The 26,516-nt window shown below is 45.6% G+C and overlaps 1 long non-coding RNA gene across 2 annotated transcripts in view; it reads left to right on the plus strand.

Moving 5' to 3' along the window:
* Window positions 1-13,051: 13,051 nt before the first annotated feature.
* LOC136007161 (uncharacterized) overlaps window positions 13,052-26,516 on the plus strand; it is a 37,227-nt gene continuing 23,762 nt past the window's right edge. For both annotated transcript variants that reach the window (XR_010609514.1, XR_010609513.1), the window contains exon 1: window positions 13,052-13,494. This is a non-coding gene — a long non-coding RNA (uncharacterized LOC136007161). The remainder of the gene's footprint in view (window positions 13,495-26,516) is intronic.

Below are 26,516 nucleotides of genomic sequence, written 5' to 3' on the forward strand. Positions count from 1 at the left end.
TGGTCTGCTCTGCCTATATCTGAAGCTAACCAACCCACTTGGCAAAATTAACGTCTCCCAAGTACTTCATAATCCTATTTATATTTTAAGAATTTATCTTTAAAGAATTAATAGCATGTCTGTCATGCACTGCTCATTAAATGTTTTTTGGATCAGGAAATATCTTGGATCACTGAGATCCTGATGATGCTCACATTTTAATCTCAAGATGACTGATTACCCATGGGAACAAGTGATCAAGGGAAACAGTGCATTGCCCATCCTGGGAACCACTGATCCAGACCATGCACCTTTCTGGGATGCAGGCTTTTGCCAGGCACATCTTGTGCAGCTCAGAAGAATGTCTGGATGAAAGTCTATACACAAGAGGCCAGACTACATGATCTAATGATCCCTTTTGGCCTTAAAATCTTGAATCAGTGAGTTGAAAACTATGAAAAAGAGTCCCCAGCTGTAGGAATGAATTGGCTCAATTGCAAATAGGTCAATTAAACTCAAAACTGACAACCTCCTGGATGATCTTTAAAGTTATAAATTGGATTGAAAGGGATGTAAGTATAATTAACTTCTCCTGTATTTTCAAGCTAGTACAAAATTTCTCACCTCTTATCCGACACTCCTATGTAATGTTCCTGTGCACCCTTAAAAGGCTGATACATTATTTTCCATATCTCTCTACAAAGGTAGTCTCTAGTTGGACCACAAAGTTGTGAGTACAAGGCTAGACTGACCAAGTGAAAGCCTCCATCCTGCTATATGCAGTCAGCAGACACAGATGCTCCTTCCAGGTGTTCAGCCAGGTAATTCTTGTGGTGAGCAAAGGAGGGAGGCAGGAGGGACCCTCCAGCCCAGACTGTGCCACTCTGGCTCAGGCTGAGCTGTGTTCAAAGGTCTGGTTCACCCAGTGATGTGGTGGTGGCTGTTTGCAGGGCCAGATGCACTCAGGTACACCTCTCCGCTTCATGTGAATGACCCATGGAGCAGATGGTGGCCAGGCACCTCTTCACACACTTTATCTTGCTTCCTGCACAGGGCTACATTCAGATGCTGGTTGAGCAAGTCCCCCAGCCTGTGTAGTGACTGCCATGCCACAGCAACACAAAACCTGTTTGTGTGATGCTCCTGTGGAAAGGTAACACACCACTGGGCTTAATATAGAGGCATTGCAGGGCCTGGGAGGAAGGAATTCTTTTATTTTCCGTGAGTATCTCTATCTGGGCCATTAACTCTCATATCTAAGGACTATGGATAGAAATTTCTCTCATTTCTTCAGCACTACAAATTAATTGCATGTTCAGCACAAGAGCAAGGCAGGGGGATAAATCTGAGCAAGCCCAGTTTAGCATTTACCAGCATCACCCCAGCTTCTTTGTCCTGTTCCTTCTTGCTGGGGCCTTGAATCTCTGTGTCTGCATGCTGACTCCTCTCTTGTTTTCTTTTCTTTGCTTCCGTCTCTACTCCCACTGCTGACACGTCCCACCCCACCACTCTCATCTGCTCCTTCTCACAGCTTCTCATCCTCTCAGCTCCTCACCCCTTCCCTGTTTCTCCCAGTATCCCTTCTCACTTTAAAACACAACTGGCTGTTCCAAAACACTAGCAATTGGATTTCAGAGAAATTGAACACTGCCGAAACCAAGTCAGTTTCTGAGCCACTCTTCTGCTTGGAAGATGACAACCAGGTAGGGATAACGCTGCTAAAGAGCCTTCTGCCACAGCACAGGGGGCTGTGAAATGAGCCCCTGGGCATTAAGCTGGACTGCATTTGCGGGGTGCCCAACGACAAGACTCCGGAGGGCGCAGGCCTGGTACCCCTGCCTGGAGCTGAGCACGGCTCCAATGTGAACAGTGCCATCTTTTGGATAAGGTAGAAAACTGTACTGACCTCCCGCTGCCGCCGAAAACCTCTCCACGCAACCCTCCCGGAGAAAAAGGCTCTTTCTTTTCCCCCTTGGTCTCACAAAGATTGCTGCCTCAATTCCCCCTCAACTTTTTATCGGGAAAAGTTATTCTTCCCTTCAGACTCAGAAGTGCGCAGTGGTGTGTCTGCACGGCATCCAGCAGCGCTGCCTCGCTCAAGTCCACTGCATTTCAGCGGTATAGCACACAGAAAAACACTTCGAAGGAGATCTTTCACAGGAACTGGGGTGCCTGATGAACGCCGCTGCAGCTTGTGAACAAACCTCCCAGTGACTGAAAGTCTGGCTGAATGCAGAAGCAGCAGCATGGCTGCAAAGGGGGCAGCAGTTCCAGGATTTCTCTGTGCTGCAAAGTGCTTTAAGGCTGAATAAAGGGAAAAGGCTATAAATGAGAAATGCCCTAAATGTAATCTTATACTGCTCCACGTAATACACAAGTGACACTATCGTAGAAATGAATACTGCATCTGCACTGGAACTGGGCTTTTAAAACCCAGTGAAACACCCCAATTCCTGGAGGGGCCTTAGCTGAGAATACGCTCATTCTCAGTAGTCATGCTGATGCTTTTTGAGTCTGAGCCAAGATTCTGTAAATCTAAGTCAGCTCTGTCTCCTGTGCCTAATAATATGAAGCAAGAAATAGCCCAGCCTTATAAAAACTGTGGGTTTTGGCCTGAGCCCATATTGATTATATAGCTCTTAAATGAAGCCCAAAATTCTGGTTCTTGTCCAAACAACAATCATCTTGGAGCTCCATGCCTACAAATCAGACTGGCAGATATTAGCTGTGCTGAGTTTGTTCAGGCTCACACTTCTCAGTTTAAGCTGAGCTTGCTTTTGTCTATGCACAGATTCTTGAGCAAAGTCTTTTTTCCAGTTGCATGCTCTTCACAGAACCACAATACTCACTGACTTCCATGGATATTCTCTGGTCAGATCCTTACTGCTATGGAATTAATGGCAAAATGTTGCTGATTTTATCGTAATCAAGATTTCCCCACTTGGAAACTAGTCTTCTAGGTAGCTGCTAGAACACAGTGTTACAGGAAATCAGAATTAACTAAGCAAAGCGATTAAGATGTTCTGCTACCCACCTAAGTAACCCCATAAATGGGAGATGAACAGAGACATCTAAGCTACTTCTATCAGTTCAGCCAGGAAAAAGGGCAACTCTTACTAGCTTTGGTCACCCCTGCATGCCAGCCTCTATCAACCTGCAGCAAGTATCGTTTCAGCCCATGACTGCTATTACCGATAAAGGTGGCAGAACATCATAGACCAGACTGCTGCTGCCCTGGGTAGAAGCCTTGGACAGCTTCCCCATCTTTGTACTGCTGAAAATTACAGCCACCAACTATCTGTAATGACTGCACCCAGCTGAGATTTCCCATCTTCTACTTGGCAACTGTCACACCTGGAACCCATTTATGCCACTGAAATACCATTGGTAGGCTTAAATGCTGTATATAAAGGCTATCTTGAAATGCTGCTTCTAGTTATGCCAAATTAAGCACATGCTTTTGAAGAGGTAAAACAGACACACAGCAAGCTTTACTTTGCTGGGTATTGATGTGAGGATTTCGGCCCCATAGGTAAGTCTGTACTTGTGAAGTCTGCTTGACATTGGGGCCCCTCTCAGAACACTCGTAGCAGAAGGATAACCCTGTTTGGAGGGCTGGTTCACCTTCTTATCCTTCTTTCACTGCCACATGGAACTCGAGCTCTCCAGAGATGAGGGGGGAAATGCTTTTCCTCAGCACAGTAGCATGGACAGAAAGCTCTTGACCATGGGTGACTTTCCATGCAGCTTGAGAACCCTTGGATGGGGAGACGGCCACTGCCCAGGCTGAATTCACTTTCTCAGGACTGAACACCAGAAGAGACAAAGCGATCACCAAATGGGGAATGTGGATCAGTAGGTAGAGGGCACTAGTGCTTGTGAAAGGAGGAGTCTCTACTGCAGGGCAGGCTTGGCCAGCTGGGCAGAGTAATTATCCCAGGGCACTGAGGGCTTCTGCCCTATCTGGGCAACTGAGACCTCAAGAAAAACCCTGAGAGACAGAGTACAGTGAGCTCTCTAGCGGACTTTAAGTGAAGCCTTCAAAATGGTGGGGAGATGCCTGTGCTACTATATATGCACTATTATTCTCTCTAAACTCTTTTCTTTGTGTGCTGGCTGAAGCACCTTTTGATCCCTTGGAAAAATGGATGCTTCACAGGTCCCTTCAGAGGTAGGTTGTATGCCGGGATGCTCTCAGAGATGATGTTCTGAAGCCTCATCATGTGAGTAAGTAGGGTAGAAAACCAGTCCAGCAAAAGGAACTTTACTAGGTGTCCATGACAGATGCATTGAAATATTCAAGCTTAAACTAATACAAACTTTCCATGTCAGACATTATGCTTTTCACTTCATATGGACTAAAGTGTTTTGGATGGTGTCTCTTTAACGTGCTGCTGAAGTTTGCACATGCAGATATGTATTTTGGGCTGCTAAAATAATTCTGTGTAAGAGGGAAACTATGAGCAGCTGAGGGAGGAAGTAACACTTCTGAAAAATAGAATCTGCTTCAGAAACTGGTGCATGCTTTGAAAAGACAAATGTTTTATCACCGAGGGTTTCTGGCTTTCGACTGCATGCCAATCTGAATCCAGTTTTGCAATTTCCACTTGGCCATATCAGCTCTTACTGTCAGTGGAATTTTTGTCTGAGTGGAAACAGGAGCATCAGGCCCTTTGACAGCAGAGTCGTTCCTCCCCCAGAGAGAGTCTAAATGGTAAGGTAGCACAGGGATTTTTTCCTAGGAACGTGACATTGTGAATGTCCACATCTATTTAGCAAACCATCTCACCCTTGCGATGCACCCCACGCATTTTTGGCCCTGTCTCTTCAAGACTCTTATTTAACTTCATGGTTACAAGCAGTCCCCTTGAAACGAAGCTTAGTGTGTGCTTGCACATTTTGCAGGACAAGGGTCAGTATTTTCATAGCCCCAAGCCCAGATAACGTGGTTTTGCTCTGTAAGCCACTGCGCTCTCAAGCTAAATGCTATCAATTCAGCCGATGGAGTTAACAGCAAAAATGTAGAAGGAAACAGAGCTGGCAAAATAGCTTGTGATTATTATCTGAGGGCTGGGTGGAGTACCTATTGGAGAGGCAGCAGCTGGGAGCCCGCATATCCAGAATAGAGAAGCTGACATTACAGAACTTCTTTCCCAGCTAAACGCTTTGGTTTTCTCTGAACTTCCTAACTTCCTGGGGGGCTGGTGGCAGCTACGTGACCTGCAAACCCTGGGGAGACCGGTCCCAGCTTTTAGATCAAGGAACTCAAAGTGAGAGAGAAAAACAAATGCTTTTTTTGAGGAATGCAATTTGAATTATTCATCTGCGTGTTACTGAAATCTGTTTTGTTCCTCACTGGAACTACCAGGAACTCTAATTACAAGTATTTAAGGCACACATAAATTACCTTGCCAGCCATGATGAATGCTGCCTGTAAAGCCTAGAAGTATTATTCCTGTAACTGCAGCCAAGAAACACTAATAGACCACCTGTTGGGTGAGATGCAAAATGATCACTAGCATGTTATGAATAATCGGAATTCTAGTGAAAGTAGGCGATACTTCTGTAGTGCCCTGGAAATCTCTAGACATCCTCTGCCCTTTCACCACACACCTAATGCCAGTTCTTTAGGAGTGCAGCTGGGCTCATTTTTAACTAGATGCCTAGGGAACTAGCTAGGTACTGGGAGGACAGTGACCTGGCTTTGGGTGGCTGTCCAAAGCTTTGCTGTTCAAACGCCATGGGAGCACCGTACCTGGCTTCCCCTGGCTCCCCACCTCTTGTCTCTTTCTTGCCAGCCTTGAGAAGGCATTTTGTGACATCCCCACCCATACACAGTGGTTGCGATGGGGACAAGATGGGGACAAAATGACAACGTAGAACATAAGCACTGACATGCCGTGACTCCACGGGCAGTGGTGATGTTGATCGACGCAGACTTCTGTAAATACATGACAGACTTCAAATGCCAGGTTGCTTCTTGAGCCCTAAATAAGCCTTGTTAGACTGCTGCTTTTGTTTTCCTGCAGCTGCAAATTTAACTCTTTGCAAAGACATCCTGTGATCTTCCACTTAGTTCAAAGCTGTGGTAGTTGTGTGTTTGCATCTCAGACACGCTGTCTTCCAAGAGCCTCAAAACGGCCTAAAGCAAAGGCCCGTGGTGGCTGCAGAAAAAGCAGTGGGATACAAAAAGGTATCTTGCTCGAGTCGCAAGCGGACGCAAAATGAGAGTGCCGGGTTGCATTCGGGTGCTCTCTGGCAACGAGCAGCTGGGGGCAGTAAACACCGCTCAGATGAGCCGGAGCCACAGGTCCTACCTTTACAAGTGGCTGTGTCGGGGAGGAACAGCCCACGGAAACTCATGCCAGGGGCACACAAGGTCTGTGTAATTCTCCGGGCCGCAGACTAGACTTACACAGGGGTAAGAGTGGAGCCTAGCCTTCGTGTGAGATATAGAAAAGGACAGGACCTGCTTAACCGATGTACACTGCCAAGGAATGAATGGCTACCTGCTAGTCCCTCGGCACGTGGCCTCCAGTGAAGATCCCCCAGCGGCGTAAGGTGTGTTACTCGACCACTGTTTGCAGTGGGACCACAGGGACACTGGCAGAGGAGTCCCTCCACCGGCAGTGAGTGTCAGCCAACTGGAATTTGCAGTTTACATTGCAAACGCATCAAGCTAAACTTCACAATAATTCCTGAGGGCTTTTTCTGGGGCAGACTGTGCTTCCTCAACAGTTTTGGAAAGCACCATGGGGACTCTCACAGTGCTAAGCAGACGGGGGCACTGCTTGAAAGCCCTTTTCTGCTCTGCATTAGCACTTCAGTAGGGAAGGGCTGCAGGAGAGGTTTACCCACTGCAGCTCCTCAGGCCCAGCACAAGCTCCGTCTCTCTCATCTGCGTATGTGGAGCTCTGTAACTTGCTTTCAGAAGCGACTTCACACACCAGCTTGGTGCAACAAGGACTTTCGAAGGGTGCAGTTACAGTCTGTGGAAGCACCTGCACCAAGCAGTTGCCAAAGCAGAGGTCAGGGTTGCTCTGCTTTCTGCAGATTGAGTGACAGCCCCTGAGATCACCTCAGGATGGCACCAGACATGATGTGCCATGTGGTATCATTATGCCTTCCCTGGCAAAATAGTCCAAGAAATCATTCATGTTGGCAGTATCGTAGTAGCAAGCACATCAGCCAGGGCCTATTCGCTGGCCCTGAGGTCAAACAAGCGTATGCAGATCCCAGCTCGTGTCCTCGGGGCTGACCTCAGTTTTCTTTCCCCAGGACAGGGTGAGCTCACCAGTTCCGCGGTCAGGACCTGCCCCGGGGCTGCCAACTGGGAGAGCCCCCGGGTGTCACAGGCCAAAACTGTGGCAGGGAACCTGCTAACATAAAAAGCACGGAGGGCTGCATGTTGCTGCTTGAGGTCGTGCCCTGACCCTCTTCAGTTTACTGCTGTAGAGATCATCACTGGAAATAAGAGGAGCTGGCTGAAGTGATGCTCTGCTCATTTGAAAATGAGACAGAAGCTTAAACTCTTGTCCCTTCCCCCAGCAAACTGCCTGCCAGCCTATGCAGGCTGGCTGGGGAGAGCTTTCCTGTGCTACACGGCTGTGTGGTCTCACCTCTGCCCTGGCCCTCTCTGCCTCTCCTCCTGCTCGCTCCCCGAACAGATGGGAAACACGACAGGGGCATTGTGCACAGCAAGGCTCATCTCTCAAAGCCCAGGAAAGATGGCAATTTTACAGTTCCATTCTATTTACAGAGGAGCTTGCCATGGCCTCCCTGCTGCACCAGGGTTGTGTTGTGTGATGTGGCTGAATCTAATACCTCCAGTTGAGCTGCATCTCTATGTAACCGGCAGGCTGAGTGGGCAGCCAGAGTTCAGAGCCTGGCCAAGCTGCTTCCCTAGGATGACAAAGGTGTGAGTCAGTTACAAGCTTGGTGTAACCTACTTATTTATAAAGACTGTATACAAAGATTTTGTTCCCTCCTTGGCTACAGCAGACACTTCCAGCAGGAAGATGCCTCTTTGCTCTGAACTCACAAGGTCCCCAAGCTCTGACAAGGCCTCGCTTCTCTTTCTTTATAGGATCCAGTCAGACAATTTGCAACCCCTGGAGTTAGCAGTGAACCACACATGCTTGTTTGCACTTCCCAATTTGCAGTATATGCCTCAGACAGAGCAACAGCTGCAAGAGTTGGGCTGTGGGCAAAATCATATCGTAGTTACCTACAGCATGAGCAAGAGGGAACCAAAACTCTCTCAAGTCTAAAAACCTCCAAAACCCCCACACCCTTTCAGTTTCCACCTAACTCTAGAGGCATGAACATTCACTCTTGACCTGAGTTTTTCCTAAGTAAGTGCTGCATCTGTGTAATCTGCGTAGCCCAGTAGACCAAGTCTCTCCCCTGCTGTGTGCCAGGTATCGAAATGACATAACAGGGCAGGGTTTCAGACATGCCAAGGCTACATTCATTTGCCTAAATGTAGTCACGTAGTGCTATTTTAAGCACATTCGTCTACCCTGCCCAGCCTCTAACTGGCTGCTTTATACATCCTACAATACCCAAAACACCCGTATGGGCCTGGCACGTCTGACACGCAACCCATCAGAGTCCCACGCCCTTCTGGACTTGCAAGGAAGGACTGAACGGGATGCACACATATGCCTGAAATAGTACTAGACACCTCTGCTTCAGCAGCCAAATCCTTCCCACCACTGGCATCAGCATTTCCCTGACTGGTCTGCACAGTCCTGCTGGTCCAGCTGCTAGTGGGGCTACTTTTCCATGTCAGTGCAATTTTAATTTGCCAGAGTTGCACCTGGTTAGGACTGATTATTTATTGTTTCAGCAAGAGCAGGACTTGATGAAATGTTCAAAGCCATATATAATGAAGTTCAGGATAACCTGGCACTCACAAGAGCATTAAGCAGTATAGAAATGCCAAAAGCAATATAGGATTGATAGTACATGGCTGGCTGCACCTTGTGACTACTTACAGATCATGGACCTGAATCTTTATGATGCTGCATCTTGTGTGGTCATTCATTATAGCATAAAATGGGTGTAAGCATTAGCAGTCAGCCTTGGAAGTACTTTCTAGCCACTATGCACTGGAATGAATGACTGTAAAAGCATGCTAACATTTGGTTCTTTAAATCTACTACTGCAGCAAGATCTTCCTACCTTAATGTTTGCATTTTCTCACTATCAGGTTCCGAATAAATTTGCCTTTTGGAGGAAAACTGGCGATCTCTGGATATGCCTGTACACACAGGTAAAGCAATAAACTTGCCTTGATGATTACATCATGTAAGTAGGCTTTGGCTACAACGTGCCCATCACGCAAAAAGTATTTCATTACAGAAACCAACTGTTGTTGGGGTAGAAAGAGCAATTAGACCTATGGTCTAGGTAGGTTACAGCCAGTGAGATAGGGCAGCTGCATGGGTACCATGGTGCACGTCCTATGGTAGAGCTGCTCCAAAAGGCTTTGACTTTTGAAACTTTGACATCAGCAGGAAGCAAAGGGAAAACAGAAAAGGTATGCAAGAGTGGCTCCCCCTTTTTTAACCCGCCCTGTTAAGACTGACTTGTACTGCTGGGATAGAGGGTCTGCATTCAACATGCGAAAACTCATTGGAACCCAGCAGTTACGTGCGCTGAGTTTGAGCACTGGGGTGCAGAGATTCAAATCCACCTCCAGGCACAGGACTGCCACTGTTACACACATCGGACCCCTTGGAAGTCAAGATGGCATGGCTGCTCACTGAGGCACTGGCCAGCCTGCCCCAGGCCTTTGTGGGGAAGCAGGAGGGGAAGGTCCATTCACAGAGAGGGCTTCATGTCTCTGGCAGCTTTTCAGGCACCTACCCAGTCCTCAGCTCCGTAAGTATCTTCTGCTGGTGTTGGGATTTTGCAATCAGCTAGGTAGGCAGGGCGAGAGGTTATGGGGGTTTTGGCAGGGAGCCCTGCAGAGGCCAGCCTCATTCCTTGGGGATGCAAATACAGAATATTAAAAGGAACATTAAAGGTCTGAACTCTTCTCCCTGCCCACTAAAATGATGAAACTGGAGAGGAGAAGGAGTACAAACTGGAGATTTTAACTGTTATCTTCTAATACAAGAACCCAGTTGTACACTGGGTTGTTGTCATGGTTTAACCCACCATTATCTGCTTTTCTCTGGATGCAAATGTAACAGAGCAGTGTAATGTTAACGTGACAACTGAAACCTGTGACCTGCAGTTCTCAGCTTTTCTCATTTCCTTTTTCTTTTCACTCTGAGTCTCCTTCTCTCACCCTCAGTCATACAAGCCCTTTGACAGTCTGTTAGGCTCAGACAAGCCACTTGGGCTGCAGCAAACACAGTGTTTCCAGGTTATGACAGCAGCAACCACTTGGCTGTTATACAATGTCACATCAAGCAGTGTGCTGAAACCCTCCCTGACCACCCTCTCCAGCTCCCTGTTTGTGCCACACATCCCCCCTTTATCCCAACAGTGTCTGCATGGGATCTGTGCAGCGGCACCTTTGCTTTGGAAGAAAACTCCAAGCCAGAGCCTGGCAATGCCTCTAAATGTGTCCCTGGAGAAAGGTTACAGGAAAGCTGGTAGGCCATATTTTCAGACTAAATAAGACAAAATACTGGAAAAGGGCAGTTTTTATGCTCTTCTCACTTTTTGTGATCTGAAAGTGAAATATATTACTGTTGTTGTTAATGATAATAAAAGTAGGTCCTAATGCAGCATCCCCTATGCAAATCAAGCCTACATTTGTCACGTAAGTAGGACTCCTTTGCCCTGATTGATGCTGAATGTGTGATTAAATCTTCCAGCTTTAAATCTGTTTTCTGAGAGCCACTTCCCTCAAAAGAGTGAAGAACAGCAAAAGAGAGAGGGACGGAGGAGCAGCAGCCGCTCTTCCCCGGTTCATTTACCGCAAAGCTCTTCTTGTGAATGGCAAAGAGTCTTCACACTGAAGACCAAATAGCAAGGGAGTTCTGGATGTGTTTAAATAAAGCTAGGTTTAATTAGAGCTGTTCAAAAATTAAATGCAGAAAGAGAGTGTATTTATGTTTGCACTCAAAAATATATTAAATCCTCAGGCAGATCTAGGTCAGCACAGCTCATCAAATTACTGGGAAGCACAGCGTGTGGGAAAGTATTCGGTTTTCAGTGCGAGCAGTTTAACTCCTACAAGTGCTGCAATACCCACACCCCCAACGCTGGCCTTTGGTATGGCAGCACAGCCATCGCCAAGAATCCAGGAATCTTGAATTATCGTTCATACAACAGATTCCGGCTTGTTTTGCATTTTGGTTTGGCGCCCCTCTCCCTCCTTGTGTCTCATTTATAGCTACCACAATGCATCTTCCTGCATAGGCACGAGATCCAAAAACATTTTCCTTTTCTTTACTTGAAGCTTTGATTCTGTTATAAATCTGATTCAGAGTGTCATAGGTCTAGGAAAAACACCCAGTATATGAGCCTTGATATAAATCCCCATATATTGGTAACTCCAAGTTGCATTGCTAAGGTGTTACATACTAAAAAGGAAAAAAGAAAAATGAAGGTATTTTGTTTCCTAAGAAATACTCAGGCTTCTGATCAAGCCTCCTGCCTTCCAAGAGCCAGTATGCAGGTCTAGACTCTGCTTAGGGAAACCAAGCTGCTTACCCCTGGATCACTATTTATGTGGGTTGCCTTGTTTCAGTGAGGCTGGGACCAGCTGTGGCAGATGTTGCCCAAGCCTGCAGCATGGTGGCAATTAGCATGTGCCACAGATCGCAGGACCGGATAAGGCCAAGTATTTTCCACGAATGGGCTTTGGGATCAGCTGAGCTTGAGGTAAGGCCACGTAGCTACGGTGGGCCACAGGAGATCCATCCTGTGGGCCTGAAAGGATCCTCTTCAGCTGGCGAAGGAGGGAGGGTCTGTGCTCCGCTAAGGAATCAGGGCAACACCGTAGATTTCAGGAGTTGTCAAAATTCCAGATTTTCACACCAAGGAATCGCAACATTTTCTATTTTATTTCATAGTGAATCAGCAGGAAGTCAACAGCAGCCTGCATTAATTTGGCCTCCTTTGAAATGAAACACTTCACTTACAGAAACGCTATCAGACCTAAAGGAGCTATTTGAATAGCCTCTTAGGCTATAAGGCAGCAAAATTTTGCTCCCGCAAAGCATCTTGGGTTTCTTTGCCTGGCAACTATTCCAAAGCAGAACCGTGTTCTCAGGAATTATTGGGCACATCCAATCAATATGTACCACTTGATTCCACAAAGTGCAGTGCTGCAGGAAGAGGGTGCTCAAGGCATCCTGCATTTCTGCTCCAGGCTTCCGTCTCCCATGCGGCCGCTGCTCCAGCCTCAAGCATGCTGCAGCTCCTGGCTCCCTTCAGCCTCCCCATCCACCTCCCAGCGCCTGACCACGGTTTGCCGTGTCATCTATTGACCCTGGTATGACACACTGCTGACGTCTACACTTTCAAAGCCCGTATTTGCCTTTCCCAACCCACCTGATTCTAGAAATACACCAGCGGGAGCACGAAATGTGCTGCTTTTGGCCAGGACATGGATACCCTCTACGAGGCAGGGGGGGCGGCTTCAGGCCTTCTATTGCACCCAACTTGTAGACCCTTGAGCGAGCCAGTGTTTTGAGTGCCTCGGACTCCACTACAATGCAATGCAATACAATGCAATGCAATGCAGAACAAAGGACAGCACCACACGGCAACCCCGCGGGCAGGGGCCCTTCCTACAGCAGAGGAAGGGGCCGGTTCCGGGTGCCCCCCTCCCCACCACCACACCAGCCAGAAATGGGTCACTGCGCGCTTGCACACCCCGCCCCGCCCCCACGTGACCCGAAGGCCCCGCCCCGCGGCGTGCAGCTCAGCCAATGGGGAGGCGCTCCCCGCTGTCGTATTTATAGACGCTATTTAAAGAGCCCCTGGGAGCCTCCGCGCGGCGCTGGGCGGTGGCGGGGCGGGCGGGCACGTGCGGCGGGGGAGGGGCGCGCGGGACGGGATGGGGCTGGGGGGGGGGGGAAGGGGAAGGGGGCCGATCCCGCCGCCTGAGGCGGAGGGCGGGCGGTGCGGAGCGGCCGGGCCCGCCGGAGGGGTGCTGACCGCGGGTGCCCGCTCGGCTTGCGCCGGGAAGGGCGCCGTGTTTTCTGTGTGGGGAGCGTGAAGTGTGTACGGACCCGCGGTCACCATTTCAGGGCTCCCGGCAGGGTAGCTGCACTCAGAAGCGACCCGGTTGGCCGCGCGGAGGTGGTTTCGCTTTACACGTCGGCCTCTTTGGGCAAGAGCTTGGAGATGTGGGAATGCTTTTTGCTGCTCCCCGCTCTCCCCGGTTTAAAATACAAAGAGTCCTCGTTGGAGTTTTCGTGCAGTGGGGGCTGGAGCGAGACGTCGCCCTGTAGGGCTGGCCGGGAGCTCCGGCATCGCCTGTCCGGGCTGTGAGGCGTTTGCAGAGCGGCGGGGTTTATAACCCTCCTGCACCAAGCGACTAAGGTGAGCGAGCGGCTGTGGTGATGGAGCCCCATCTTGCTCGTACACAAGTGCTCTGACGAGCTGGGACCTGAGGAGTTTTCTGTCAGATACGAGAACAGCAGCTGTGTGACCTGTGTTTCCGTCAGTAACGCTCGGGGCTTTTGTTCCCCTCTCAGGCAACGTTTGATACACAGCTTGCAAGTCCTATTGATCAGTAGCATTTCCCCCTTCACTTGGAGACTTGTTTCTCCGTGTATGTGTATTCATATAAATCCTCATCCAGTTGATACCCACGCTCGTCTCTCCTTCCCATAGTACTGTTGAGCGCTGACTCTGTAATAAGAATTGCAAATGTCCTTAGTGCCGTTTAAAGAAAACCTCCACAACATACTCTTAGCAAGTCAGCTTGGTCTCTACTAATGCATAACTGAGAGAACAGGGATGGGAAGTGCTCCAGCTCTATCCCACAAGAGGCAGACTGATTGGTTTCCCTCTGGCTTTTATTAGGATCTGCCTCAAACCAGGAAAAGAAAGGAAAAAAACAAACCCAAAAGCTTAAAAAGACCCGAGAGCCTACCTCTGTGTTGCAAGGTGACTGACCTCGCAGGCTTTGAATAGCCTCAAATACCTGCTGCTAGCTCCTAGCAAGCATTTTACGGAGATGGTGCTGTACATGCACAATTGGCTTGACCCGTTTTGTTAGAGCATGGCAGTAGTTTCCAGAATAAAATCCAAATGGACCTGGGAAAGGGAGAGACATAGTGAGTAAAGCAGTCAAAAGGACAACAAATTACTCACTCCTGTTGTGCATTTAAAACGATAGGTAATGCTCATCCAATCAGTGCAGAGGCTTACTAGAATAGTAATTTTAATCGAAGTTGGGTCAGGCCCTTGAAGAACCTGTGTGCTAAAATATTGTGATGGGTGAGTGCATTTCACAAGGGCTTCCTGAAATGCTTAAGCTGCCTCAGTGGGAGAGAAGAAGTAACGTATTTCATAGACGGAATGTGCTTCAAGTGAGCTGGTTTTGTTTGGTTGGGTTTTTTTCCTTGTTTTTTTTTTTTTTCTAACTGCACTTTTGTTGGCATCCTCTTCAGAAATGGCTGTAATGTTTTCATTCAGTTTGAAAGCCATAGGGTTTAATACCCTCTGCACTCTGATCAAGTGAATATAGGGAAATTTACATAGCAAGTGGCTTATGAAGTTGACTTGGCCAGTAATTCTGCACCTTTTTCATGCTCTGAGTTATAAAATGAAAGCACAAAACAACCAGATCTAAAAAGAGTGGAGTTAAACTGGTTGTGAAGCATCACTGGCAAACAACATCTGCAGTCATGTTGGTCAGTAATGTTAAGGATACCCCTTTAGCTGGTATCTACAAGGAAATGAACTGCTTTCAAATTTAAAATGACCAAATACCAGCGGGGAGGGAAGAAAGGAAGAAGGCTTTTCCACACTTCAGTTTCAATGTGATGAAACTGGGCAGCAAGACACTGACATGCACAACTCCCCCGTGGCTGCTGAGCAGAAGGCTTTTGTTCTGTAGGGCAAGATCAGGTGGAGAGGCAGGGCTTGTGCTGGCAAAGAAGAGGGAAGCAAGCTCCATCTGTGATAGTGCAGCCTGTGAGGGTAACTGGCTTTCTGAAAGGCTTCCGCTGAAATTTAATGGCCCCTGCTGTGTTCTGGCAGGGGCTGAATCAGGGAGTGATGCTGAAATTCCTCTCCTCAGCGCTCACCTGTTTGTGTTTGCCTACCTGCTGTTCTACTAAAGACTCATTTCAGTTGTCATCTCTGATACAGCTGTGGGTTGTTTTGTTGTGGGTTTTTTTTTTTTTCAAATCACTACCCCTGAAAACTGAATAGCCTAGTGGATACCAGGGGCTGTCATGATGGAGCTGCAGGCATGCAGCTCCACTGGTATCAAGTCCCCGATAGCTTTGGGAACAGCACACACACACTTACCATAATTTTGTCCACACCAAGACTTGGGCCAATAAAGGTTTTTACTAACAGATCCTGAATAGTGATCAATGTAGCTATACCTATATATAGGTGTATATATAAATATGTAACTGTGTATATACAGAAAGGGAAAAATCTGGTTGTGCTTCTCTGCAGATGTTTCACAAAGGTGTAAGTTTGGGGTTCTCTAAATGTGGAAGTTGTCTGGTTTGAACTGCATTAGTAGAATTAAAACACTACAGGGCCTGTGACAGGAATACTGTTACACTGGTGTTTCTTATTAATATTTATTCTCTCAGATCATTACACCAGTGTTTCCTATTATTATTTATTACATCAAAACAGAATAAATGCAACTCTTTGGAGTTTGTAGCTGTGTGGTGGGGACTATGCAGTTCTAATGGCTTATTGGCACCAGAAGGGAGGTGACCAGCTCCCGCACTTCCCTATGAGGCTCCAGGTAAATCACAAGGGTAATACTGGTCTGTCCCACATATTCTGTCTCTGTTGCTTGTCTGTCTGCAGGTAGAGCTGGCTGAATTCACTCATGCAGCAGAAGACTACAAGTACTAAAGCTAATCACAGAAAAACGTCACTGCTTCTTTGCTAGATTAATGAGCTGAATTATTTCCCATGTGTTTTGATGAGCAATAGAGGCAGTGCAAGAAGCCAGACAGGGCAGCCGGGACATGGGGAAAAGTGGTGGACTTCTGGTTTGGAGGCCACAAGCCACTAGCTAGGTGCAGGATGAAGGTGGGTAGTGTATCTGAGAGTTTCATACCAGAGTTGCCACATTTGCTTTTCCCATATAGTTATTTCAGTGAGGCTGTAGGAAGATGTAATTTTTCACATACAGCTTTTGGCTGTTTGTAAATGCCTCCTGGCTGAAGACTGCTGTTCCTATCGAGCTGCCGGTCTGTGGGAGCACATCCTAATTCTTTTCAGGCAAAAATCAGGCAAGCTGGTTTGAATAGTTGCAATAGTCAGTCTGAGCTCATGTAAAGTGGAAGGAGGAGTGCTCACTGGAACTGCTCCAGAGACAGTTGAATGAGCCAACATCCAGCAGAGGGGCTCAGGGTGGTAACAGATTTTACCGGCACAGCCAGATTCAGAAGATGACTTAAGTTCACAGCCAAAAAAAAAAAAATAAAATCACCTCTAGATTCAAAATACCTCATAACCTCACAAAAAGCAGTCTTGAAGCCTTTTTTAGAATAGCACTCAGATGACATTAATGTATTTTTTATTGAATTTTTACGCCTGTAAGTTGCACTAGTCTTTGGGTCCTTATACCAACTTGAGTCATGTCTATCAGTAGTGGGTCTGAGGGCATTTAAGCATGTGAAAAGGAATAAGAGTAGAAAAACTGGACTTTGAGTTGTCAAGTTGAGCTTGCCATCAGCCTGACAGTGTCAAGGAAATGCAGGAGTAAGGGTATGCTGAGCAGGATCCCGCAGGAAACAAGCCCAGTGGAGTTGTGGAAGGTGGTTGCCTTTTTCTCTTAATGCTAGAAACCCAAATAGGGTGGGTGGCTTTTATCTGAATGAAGTATACACGAAAGAGGCATTGTGAGAATGGATTTTGGCCTTCTGGAGATAGCCCTAAATGTGGCTCTCAGTATGGTCCTTCTTTTCTCCTCTTCTTTTTTCTGTCCTTCTGTCAGTCTTGTTAATTATTAATCTAGTGTGTTGAGAGCCACATTCTTCTGAGCTGCTCCTCCCATGTTTCCAACCTGGGCAACTTGTCTTGTATTATTAGTCTGTGGACTAAAATTGCTCCTTCATAAAATGTCATACTCTGGAAAGAAACCCAGGTGGCAGAGTGTACAGAAGGTGTGTCGTCTAGGCCTTGTGGCATGTTACGAGAACTGCCTTGCTTACCCATTATGCTGCTTTCTTAAATGACCTCTGCAGCATTCAGTAAAACAGCCTCAGGTTGTGGACTTTGTGGTTGTTTCAGCACATGCAGTTAATCAGGAGGGAAAAATAAATCTAGCATCAGAAAGTGCATTTTACTGGAATTGAGTTGCAATTTCTGTGCATAATTTAACGCTTTGGGGAGTGAATGTTCTCTCTTGCTTGAAATAATTTAGAGGTGGTTTTGAAATAGAACACTTTCATGTAAACACATCTTGAGATTAAAGATCTCACATTTAGTTTTCTCCAGCATCTCATTTCTGTCTATAGGATGTACCATGCAGTAATCTCAGAGCTCTGTTCTGCAAACTGTTACCCTTATGAACAGATTCAAAATAATTCTCCTGGCAGAATTTCTTTTCTTTTCCCCTAAATAAGGGCCTGTAAGATAAAACCCAATGCAGGGTGTTTCTGTGCCTGTTTAACAGAAGGGAAAACTGAGGAGAAGTTTGGCTGAGAGTGGCCTCAAGCTACTGGTTCACATTTTGCAGTCTTTAGCAAGGAAAACAGCTGTTTTAACAAATGGGTTTCCCCAAAATTGCAGACCTTAAAGTTACAGATCCCTTTTTAAAGCTGTCCCTGAGTTACCCAATTAATCTTCAGCAGACCCAAGTGCATAGTTCAAAGGGCAAGTATATGGTTCATCCTGTGTCCTCTTCTGCATTAGTATTGAAGCGCAATTTCTGGAGCTTAAGTGAGAGATCCCACACTGACAAAGTTGATAATACTTTTTGGTGTGAATCTAGTGTGAAATTTGCAAATATGTTCAGGCCCATTGACATGCTATTTACAGACACCTTTGTATTGCCCTTCTTTCTTGTTTCTTTGGGGACTAGGGAGCTTTAGGGATCAGATGTTTTTAACCTGTCTCTTTGAAAAGCTCACTCATTGTGTCCAAGGGCTAAAGGATCTCTTGGCGTGCACCACTGCAGCAAGACCTGAATCTTGGACAACAAGCATTAGTGATGCATTTAGAGATCACTTTTTGCTGTGATTATATTGTGACATTTACTCAGCTAATGGGCAGCAGTAGTAAGTTTTCAATATATGCTTTCAATATCAGTAAACAAAAGCTCTCTGAAGTGAAAGAGCAGCAGTGTTTTTGGTTAATGCATTTTTAAAGCTAGGGCTCATTTATTTTACAATTAAATAAAACCTGTTGGGTAGGTTAGGGTGTAGGTTGCCACACTTCAAAGGACAGTAATTTACACTTCTTTACTAGTGGCATTTACCTTCACATGTGTTATCTGTAAAAGGGCAGAAGTTTTGAGTTTCTCTAGGAGAAGAACCTCAAGAAACCTCCTTGGTTGGTACAAAAATGTGGTTTTGGATTTCTGGGTCAAGGATATTTTCTGCAGCGCCAAGTGGCACCCTGTTTGCACCCACTGCACGAATGGCACAGTGCTGTTTTGCCCTGGCGGGCCTTTGGTATTGGTGACTTGGAGCTATGCAAAGCACAAAAAGCAAGAACCAGTGAGTTCATTCACTGGGCAATGAGACGGAGGGTTATAGCTGATACATGATTTTGGAGCCAAATTAGTGCTTAAGAGCAACTGCCACCTAAAAGTCCCTTGTTCAGCTGCCACTGAACTCCAGAGGTGTCTACACTCACATGGCGCTGCCCTGTTCAACTGTGCAGTTTCCAGCTCTTCAGGTTCTGTGTTGGGCACTTGCAGGCTGTCCCTGTCTGAGCCCTCCTGCCCCTGCCACCAGCAGGGCATAGCTGAGCTGGGTGTCTGCACAAACTAGCCCTTCACCTGGCTCACTCAGGGGACAGCTAGGCTTCTTCAGAGAAGAATTCCCAGCACTTCTTCAGAGGGTCAGGGCATTTTAGTCACACCTCCATCAGCTCTGCAGAGGGGATGTAATAACCAGTGGGTAGAGCACCTGCACAGAGATGAGACATAAGTAGGTGTTACAACCTCTGAGGCAAAAAGGGTTCAAAACTGTATTTCTCCTTCCCAGGAATGTGCTCTTACCACTGTAATATCAGATATTCTGAATAAGTGCCCTCTTTTCTCCCTCTTCTGAAGGCCCCATGAATTTGGTTTTTTTACTCCTAGTCTCCTAATGTTCAGTTGTAGACAGGTAAGCACCTTAGCTGTTGGGCTTGTCATTTCCTACCGCATTCCAGGGAACAGGCCTCTGAAGATGAGGCATGTGAGACTTTCGTTGGACCCAGCTCTCTGCATTTTCATTTGATGCCTGGAAGCTGAATCAGTGTTGCTCAATGGAAACCTGCTGCTTGGAAGCCTGAACCTGATAGCTTGCTTATGGGGTTACACAGTCAGGTTCCTGATCCATCAGATAAGACTAACCTTATTTTCCTATTGATCAGCTAAGCAAGAACTTTCAGTCTGCTGTGTTCAGGATGTTCAGGATTGCAGCAAGGCATGTTCCTGTCTGGGCAGAATAGTCATTCAGCACTCCACTAAATGCCCCCCTGCTCCATGGAGGGTCCCTGCAGGGGTCTCCTACTGATCTCCAAATTCATGAGGAGCTGCTGTGTGTTCTTTTTCCCATTTTGTGCCTCTGTTGGAGGAACATCCAGAGCTGGCTTGCTTTCTGCCCCACCCTCTGTACAGCCCTGAATATACTAGTGGCCTGTGGTTCCTGGGGAGCCCCAGAAGGGAGCCACAGGGTTGATTTTGGCTATAAGTGATCAAAACAGGGATTTTTAAACAGATGTCACAATTGCTACTAGTAAGTTTTTGATGGGGGATGATTACTTCATTGTAAACCAAGTTAGAATTCTGCCAGGAATTAATCTGGCCAACCATTCTTATTAGACCTCACAACTGACAGCAAAACACCACCACCAGTACAAATCCCAGTTTAGTCTGGCAAGCTGGTGTTACTAGTCAGGAGAAAGGTACTTCTGCAAAGCAGACAAAAGCTGCATTAAGCTACCTGGAGTGGCCAGTGAGAAAGAAGGGCACAATTTACAGAGTAGGAAAGTGTTATGTCTAAAACAGTGGCTAACTTGTGAGACTAATTGAATGCCTTGAGCACCCTTCTCTTGCCTAACTGGGTTGTGTGCACGTACTTGGAGTATGAATTCTAGCACAGTCAAATCTGAAATTAATTTTCTGCAAATGCTTACGTGTACAACTGGGGAAGTGCACAAACTGAACGTTTCTGCCTAGGCATCTCAAGCGCTAACAGAAACCTACCACAAAAAAAACTCTGAAGACTGGCAAAAAGATTACCTGAGCAAACTGAATATACTATAGTATTCGTATTTTCCCCTCAATCCCCTCTATGCATGAAAAAAGCACAGGCAAGGAAGACAGAAACAAAACTACAGTGGTTAATGTCTGTTCCAGTAAACAATTCACAGGCAGAAAGTTAAGGCTAACAATTTCACAGCTGCTGCTCTGTAATGTGTTATCCCTCATCAAACTGTGAAGTAACGAGAAAATGACACGCTGACAATTCCTATCATTATCTCGTAACTCTTGGGCTTTATTGCTGGGCTGTTGCAGGCTTACTGTGTCATCTTGGGCAAGTGATTTGAGCCTGTGGTGCCTCGGTTTCCCCTGCTGCAAACTGGAGGCAACGCCTACTGCACAGGAGTGATTTGGCCTTGGGAAGCAGCTTGCAAAAGCAACTTGAGAGTCCCTGTTGAAACAGCCCACCTGTAAGATTGCAAAATGTTAGTCCGCAGATCGTATCAAAAAGATTGTACTGAAAAATCAACCTCATTTCTTTGAGTCTAGCCATGAGCCCAAGGTCCTGGCCAATATCCACTGGCTCTGGAGAATGTACAGTGTGATATGTGAGTTGTTGCTAAGAACATGCATGCTGCCATGCTTTCTGTATTGCCATGTCTATTAAGAGCTACCTCATTAGCACAAAGGCTCTCACATCTGTAGTATAAGACACAGTGTACTTCTACTGTGTCTTCTACTCGGTTCACTCTGTGTCCCAGGATAAGTCAAGCTGACTTTTCTTTCCTTCCTTTCTTCCTTACTTCCTCCCTTCTGTCCATCCATATGTCCATCCAATCAATGTAGTTTGGGGGGGCAGGGACCAGTTTCTGAGTTCATTGGGTACGTTCATTCAATACATGTAAAAAGTGTTGGGAACGTTAAATGTTTCTGTTAATTTTGAAATACTGGGAATTAATTTTCCCAAAATTAATTAATTTTGGGAATTACCAGTGTAAAATAATAACCAGATTTAGGTCTCTGGAAGCAAAAACCTGTCCTTTTTGAGATTTTTTTTTTTTTTTTTTTTAGGTTTATTTGATCTAAATTGAAATTGTTTGGGATTTTTTCCCTGTCCACACAGAAAACAAATGAAAAAATCAAGAAGGCACGCTAATTAGAGTGAGGCTTTATAAAGTAAAAATGTATTTATGCTGATGGTAGGGGAAAACAGAGTCTGAAAATAAGAGCTAATTCAAACCAGAACCTGAGATCCAAACATTGAATGCTTTTGAAGACTTCTGAAATCCAAACATTGGTACTGCAGACTTTTCAAATATAAGGCAGAACCATGTGAAATGTCAAAAACTGAGATTTTTTTTAAATTTTACTTTTGTCTCTCTGTTCTTTAACTTTTTGTTGGTTTGTGGGGTTTTTTTCCTAATTCTTTTTCAGTAGCTGCATTGGCTACTTGAGCAGTCCCTTCCAGAGGTGCTGCAGAAGCTAAAAAACAAGGGGATGGCTGTTCTGTCAGTAGAAAGTTTCCTCTTAACTTCTATCACATGGTGACGGTGCTACTCCACTCAGCAGTGACGTCTTCTGCTGCATTGCAGTATGGTCTCCTTTGACTGGCTATCAGAGGGCAATGTGATAGGCTTTGATATGGCCAACACCAGGACATATTACCACACTGGCTTTGAGAAATATCAACGGAAGTAGCTTTTGATTAATTGCTGTTACTAATGCAGTCATTATTTCAGAGTATTCTACTGAAATACTGAAAGCACCCAACTGGTTTAAGTTGCGGAAAAGCTGCTATATTACTGAGGTTTTGGAAAATTGCAGGGATGATTTCTCTTTTATTAAATGCTCTTTTACTTACCATATTATCTTGTGATTTTACAGATAGCTTAGTCTCTACTTTTATTCACGCTGGACCTATCCACAGCTTTTCATATGTTTCAGGTTTAAATGGGGACAGTAGCAGATGGAGGGTATGGCCTACCTGTCTTTTGTTGTCTTTTTGAAAGCATAATTTAGGCATGATAAGGGAGGGAACATCATAGAAAAGTTCCCTCATGGGGACTTCTAAGTCTTTCTAGCATACTGTGGCATTCTCACATGTGGTTTATTTGAGGGTGAACATTGGGAAAATGCCTTTGGAGACCTGCTATAGTTTTCATCGCTGAAGAGAGAATGAATGTTTGACTCCAGGGTGGAAATGAGAAACAAACAGACCAGTTCAGCCCTCCCCAACACTGTGACCCTTTAGGCCTGTGAAGCTGTTCAAAGGGGACATCACACTGTAAAAGTGTCTTTCTCTGGAGTTCCATGCTGCAAAGAGAAAGCAAAGCAGTCATCGGCTGTTGTGGTCCTTCTGTCTTGCTCCGAACACGTGGGTACATGCCAAGCATGGAGAGGGTGAGCAGGGCAGAGGTTACACTGAGAGTGTTTGCCTACTCCTTTAGATGCAATTCTCCAGCTGTTTTAATTTATGCTGAACACAGGGCTGGTCCTCTGAAGAGCTGAAACATTAGAGGCCACTGTGGTGGTCCAGAATAAGGGAAGTGCCTTGCTGTAGATTCTGATACAAGCCTGAAACAAATCATATGAAATCCTTTCAGCTCTTTGAGCTAATGTGAAGGTATTAGGGGTGAAACTGATGGCCTTAAAACCCTTTCTGCTTTCTTAGTTGCAGACCGGGTTGTTTACAGCAAAGATTATAGACCATGGAAAATTGATTTAGGGAGCATTGACCTTGAATCACACTGCATTACTCTGTTGAAATTATTGAGACCCATTAGAAGTGAGTACTAAATGCATGTGTTTTCTGTACCGTGCAGGACATAAAAAGACTTTGCCTACCCAAGGAGAATTGTCTGGATAGATGTATTATAGAGCTAAATTTGCCAGTTAATGCAGAACCAGTTCATAGTCACGCACGTATTTTTGACAGCTTATATTACGTAACTTGGAAGCACTAAGATATACCAGCCGATGGGCTCTCCCTTGATGATATAGCAGAAAGTGTTTTTTTTCCAGGAAGAGCTGTGCTGGAAAGAATTGTTTTGTTCCCACATATCCACACAGAAGCTCCTGCTTTTCTATAACTACACAGGATTAATTTTTAATTGCAGACCAGGAAAGACTTGTGAATTTCACAATTAGCAGTTTTAAATAGACATGATTTTGGGACTGAGGTAACTGGCAGATAAGCCACTACCCATCATTTTGAGAAGGCATGGCAGTCTAGTGATGTTCCCACTAATTGGAAAAGGGGAAACATAATCCCCATTTTTAAAAAGCCTCTAAACTGGAGAGTCATAAATTTGATGGATGGACACCCAGTGTGTGAGGAATTGGCTGTGTGGCTGTGCTCAGAGAGCTGCAGTCAACAGCTCAATGTCCAGGTGGGGACTGGTGGTGAGTGGTGTCCCTCAGGGATTGCTGTTGGGACTGGTGCTGTTGGTGACATGGGCAGTAGAAGATTAAATACTTGTTTTGTTGTCTGTGTGATATTTTGTGATGGGAGAAAAACTGTTGTTTGGTATGAAATGTGGTACTATGAAGGTGGGGGTGATGCTGTAGGGCCAGAAGACTGATGTGGTCTTCAGATAATCTCCAGATCTTTAGCAGTACTGTGGAAACAGAAGTAGATGCAGGAGAGGACTGTATGAAAGCTAACAATGAGACAATTAGATGAATGTACAAAACTCTGGGGAGTAAAGAAAAGGATAAGGGAAGAGATGTCAGGAAATAGAACAAAGCTTCCTTCTCTTCTGCCACCACAGTTGAGGTGGGGCTGCATGACAACTGAAATACGTGTGCATGGTGTGGATGCTGCTCCTGCAGCCGTTCTGTTTCTTTGTGAATTTGCCCTGGGCTAGGAGGTGCAGTCTTTGGCTCCAGTGTAATAACTGGGAACACATGGGCAAGAACTGTAGTCAGTACAAAATTTCACTTCAGTCACTGTTGTCTTGTAGGTGTAGGAAGTTGCTCACCTCCTTTTGGTTGCAGGATCTGAACCTTAGCTGGCAAAATTTCTTCTGAATTGCTACTCCTGGAATCTGTTATTTCTCAGTCTTTGAAACATGCCAGAACCTGGCTGGCAATATACTATTCTTGCTGGACAGAAGCATATAAAACTTCAGTAGAAACCTCTCTGTAGAAACCTCTCTGATCAAACTGATCACTTGATTAGATTGTCTCCCAGGGAACTGATTTTGTGTAATAATCATAGTGAATGGAAGTTGCTCTTACATCAGTGAAACAGGATTGTTCTGCTGCAGATCTGCTCATTGGCAGGACTCTCATCTGCATTCAAGAGTTGCACTAATGAAAATTAGCTGGTGTGTAAGCAGGGGCTGAGTAGATATGACACGCTCAGGTACATTTATAATGAGGGAATGAAGATGAAGTGCAAGTCTGTATTTTTGCTCTTGACTTTCGCATAATTGTGGTGTTCTCCTGAAAGTTATAAAATCTAACCTCTGAAAATGCTTTGCCTCTGAAATATTGAAATAATGCTCTGAGCAGAGATAAACAGGGAGTATGGGAGGCAGTGGGAGGTTAGAGCAGGGGGTCTGGGTTCTGTTTGCAGCTCAGATGCTGATTTTTATGACCATTTAAGATGTTTACATACAACTTTACATGCCTTGTATTTCTATACAATGGGGATAATTGTATTTTGATTATTTAAAAATAGTGATCTGTAATCCTTGGACAATGTGCTATTGCAGTTAAAAGTACAGTGCATGCACATAAACCCGTATAGCTCCCTTGTGGCAGGACATATACTCTTCACTGTATTTGAGGTGGACCAAGCCATCTGGTGCTCCACCAAGCTGCAGTCAGACCTCCCCAGCCGGTTCCTCTTGGTCTGCAGGGCAGAAAACCAGACCAGCAGGGGTTAACAGAGTGATTGATAACCTTTGCAGCTGGACTGCCAGCTGCAAAGAGGGGAAGGGGATGGAGAGAAGTGCTGCTAGTCCAAAGGTAGCAAAGGCTCTATGCTGCACAAATGAAAGGTCTCAATGCTCATCTGCCTCCTGAGAAAGCTCGAGGTACTTTATTTTGCGTCTTGCTCCCCAGGGAAGGAACAGCCCATTCTAAACTTGAAGTTATCCTGAAAAAGATAGAGACCATCCTCTGTAATGAGAACAGAGCACAGACAGTGCAAAATAAAGTGCCTGAATATGAACTAACTTTCCCACACTGAAGATTCACCTAACTTCCGTCTAAGCTAAATTGGGTGGTCTTTGTCCCAATTGAACTTCCATTCATTTAAATGGAAGCTTTTTTCCTGAGGACAACTGAGAGACTTCTTCCACAAATCTGTATTTTTTTCAGATATATTTCTGTAGGGGGTGCAGAGAGAAGCTTAATTGATTTGTGTGAAGTCTGGGAGTCACAATTTCTAAAAAATGTGCCAGAGATAATATCATTACCCATTTTTACTGTCAAACCTTGTTTCCTTAGAGACCTAGAAGGCTGACAGCCTCTTTTTAATGTGACATTTAGTTTTTACCTCTCTACCAAAAGATCTGAAAACAGACTATATCTTTGCTGTAATTATGAGTCAGCCTTTACTGATGGTGACTCAAATATGCAACTCTGGCACCTGTTTCATGTCTGTCTGGGTTTTGGGTAGCGTTGATGGTAGCACATAGAGCAAAGGTAAACATGAGTGTGTTCCTTCCCAGAAGTTATTTGCTCAACGGGTTGGATGATAAAGAACAAAAGCTTCTATAAAAAGGTGCTTACAAAACTGCAGCTGTAATAGTGGGGCTTTGTAGGGGGTGTAAAGGAGTGGCCTTAGGATTGGATGCCAGTGACTCTCACCACTTCCTTTGATGTCTTATTTTGCCTGATCTATGCACATTCAGGGAGAAGGAGGAGGGAGAATTAAGTTAGCTAATTGTATTAACACTAGTGAGGCACCTTGTGGATGAAGAGTGCTATTTAAGCATTCAATGTTATTATCAAGGGAAAAAAATTTACTCAAGAGAGGAAACTG

Source organism: Lathamus discolor, chromosome 1 (assembly GCF_037157495.1).
Source record: "Lathamus discolor isolate bLatDis1 chromosome 1, bLatDis1.hap1, whole genome shotgun sequence".
In the NCBI taxonomy this organism is placed as follows: domain Eukaryota; kingdom Metazoa; phylum Chordata; class Aves; order Psittaciformes; family Psittacidae; genus Lathamus; species Lathamus discolor.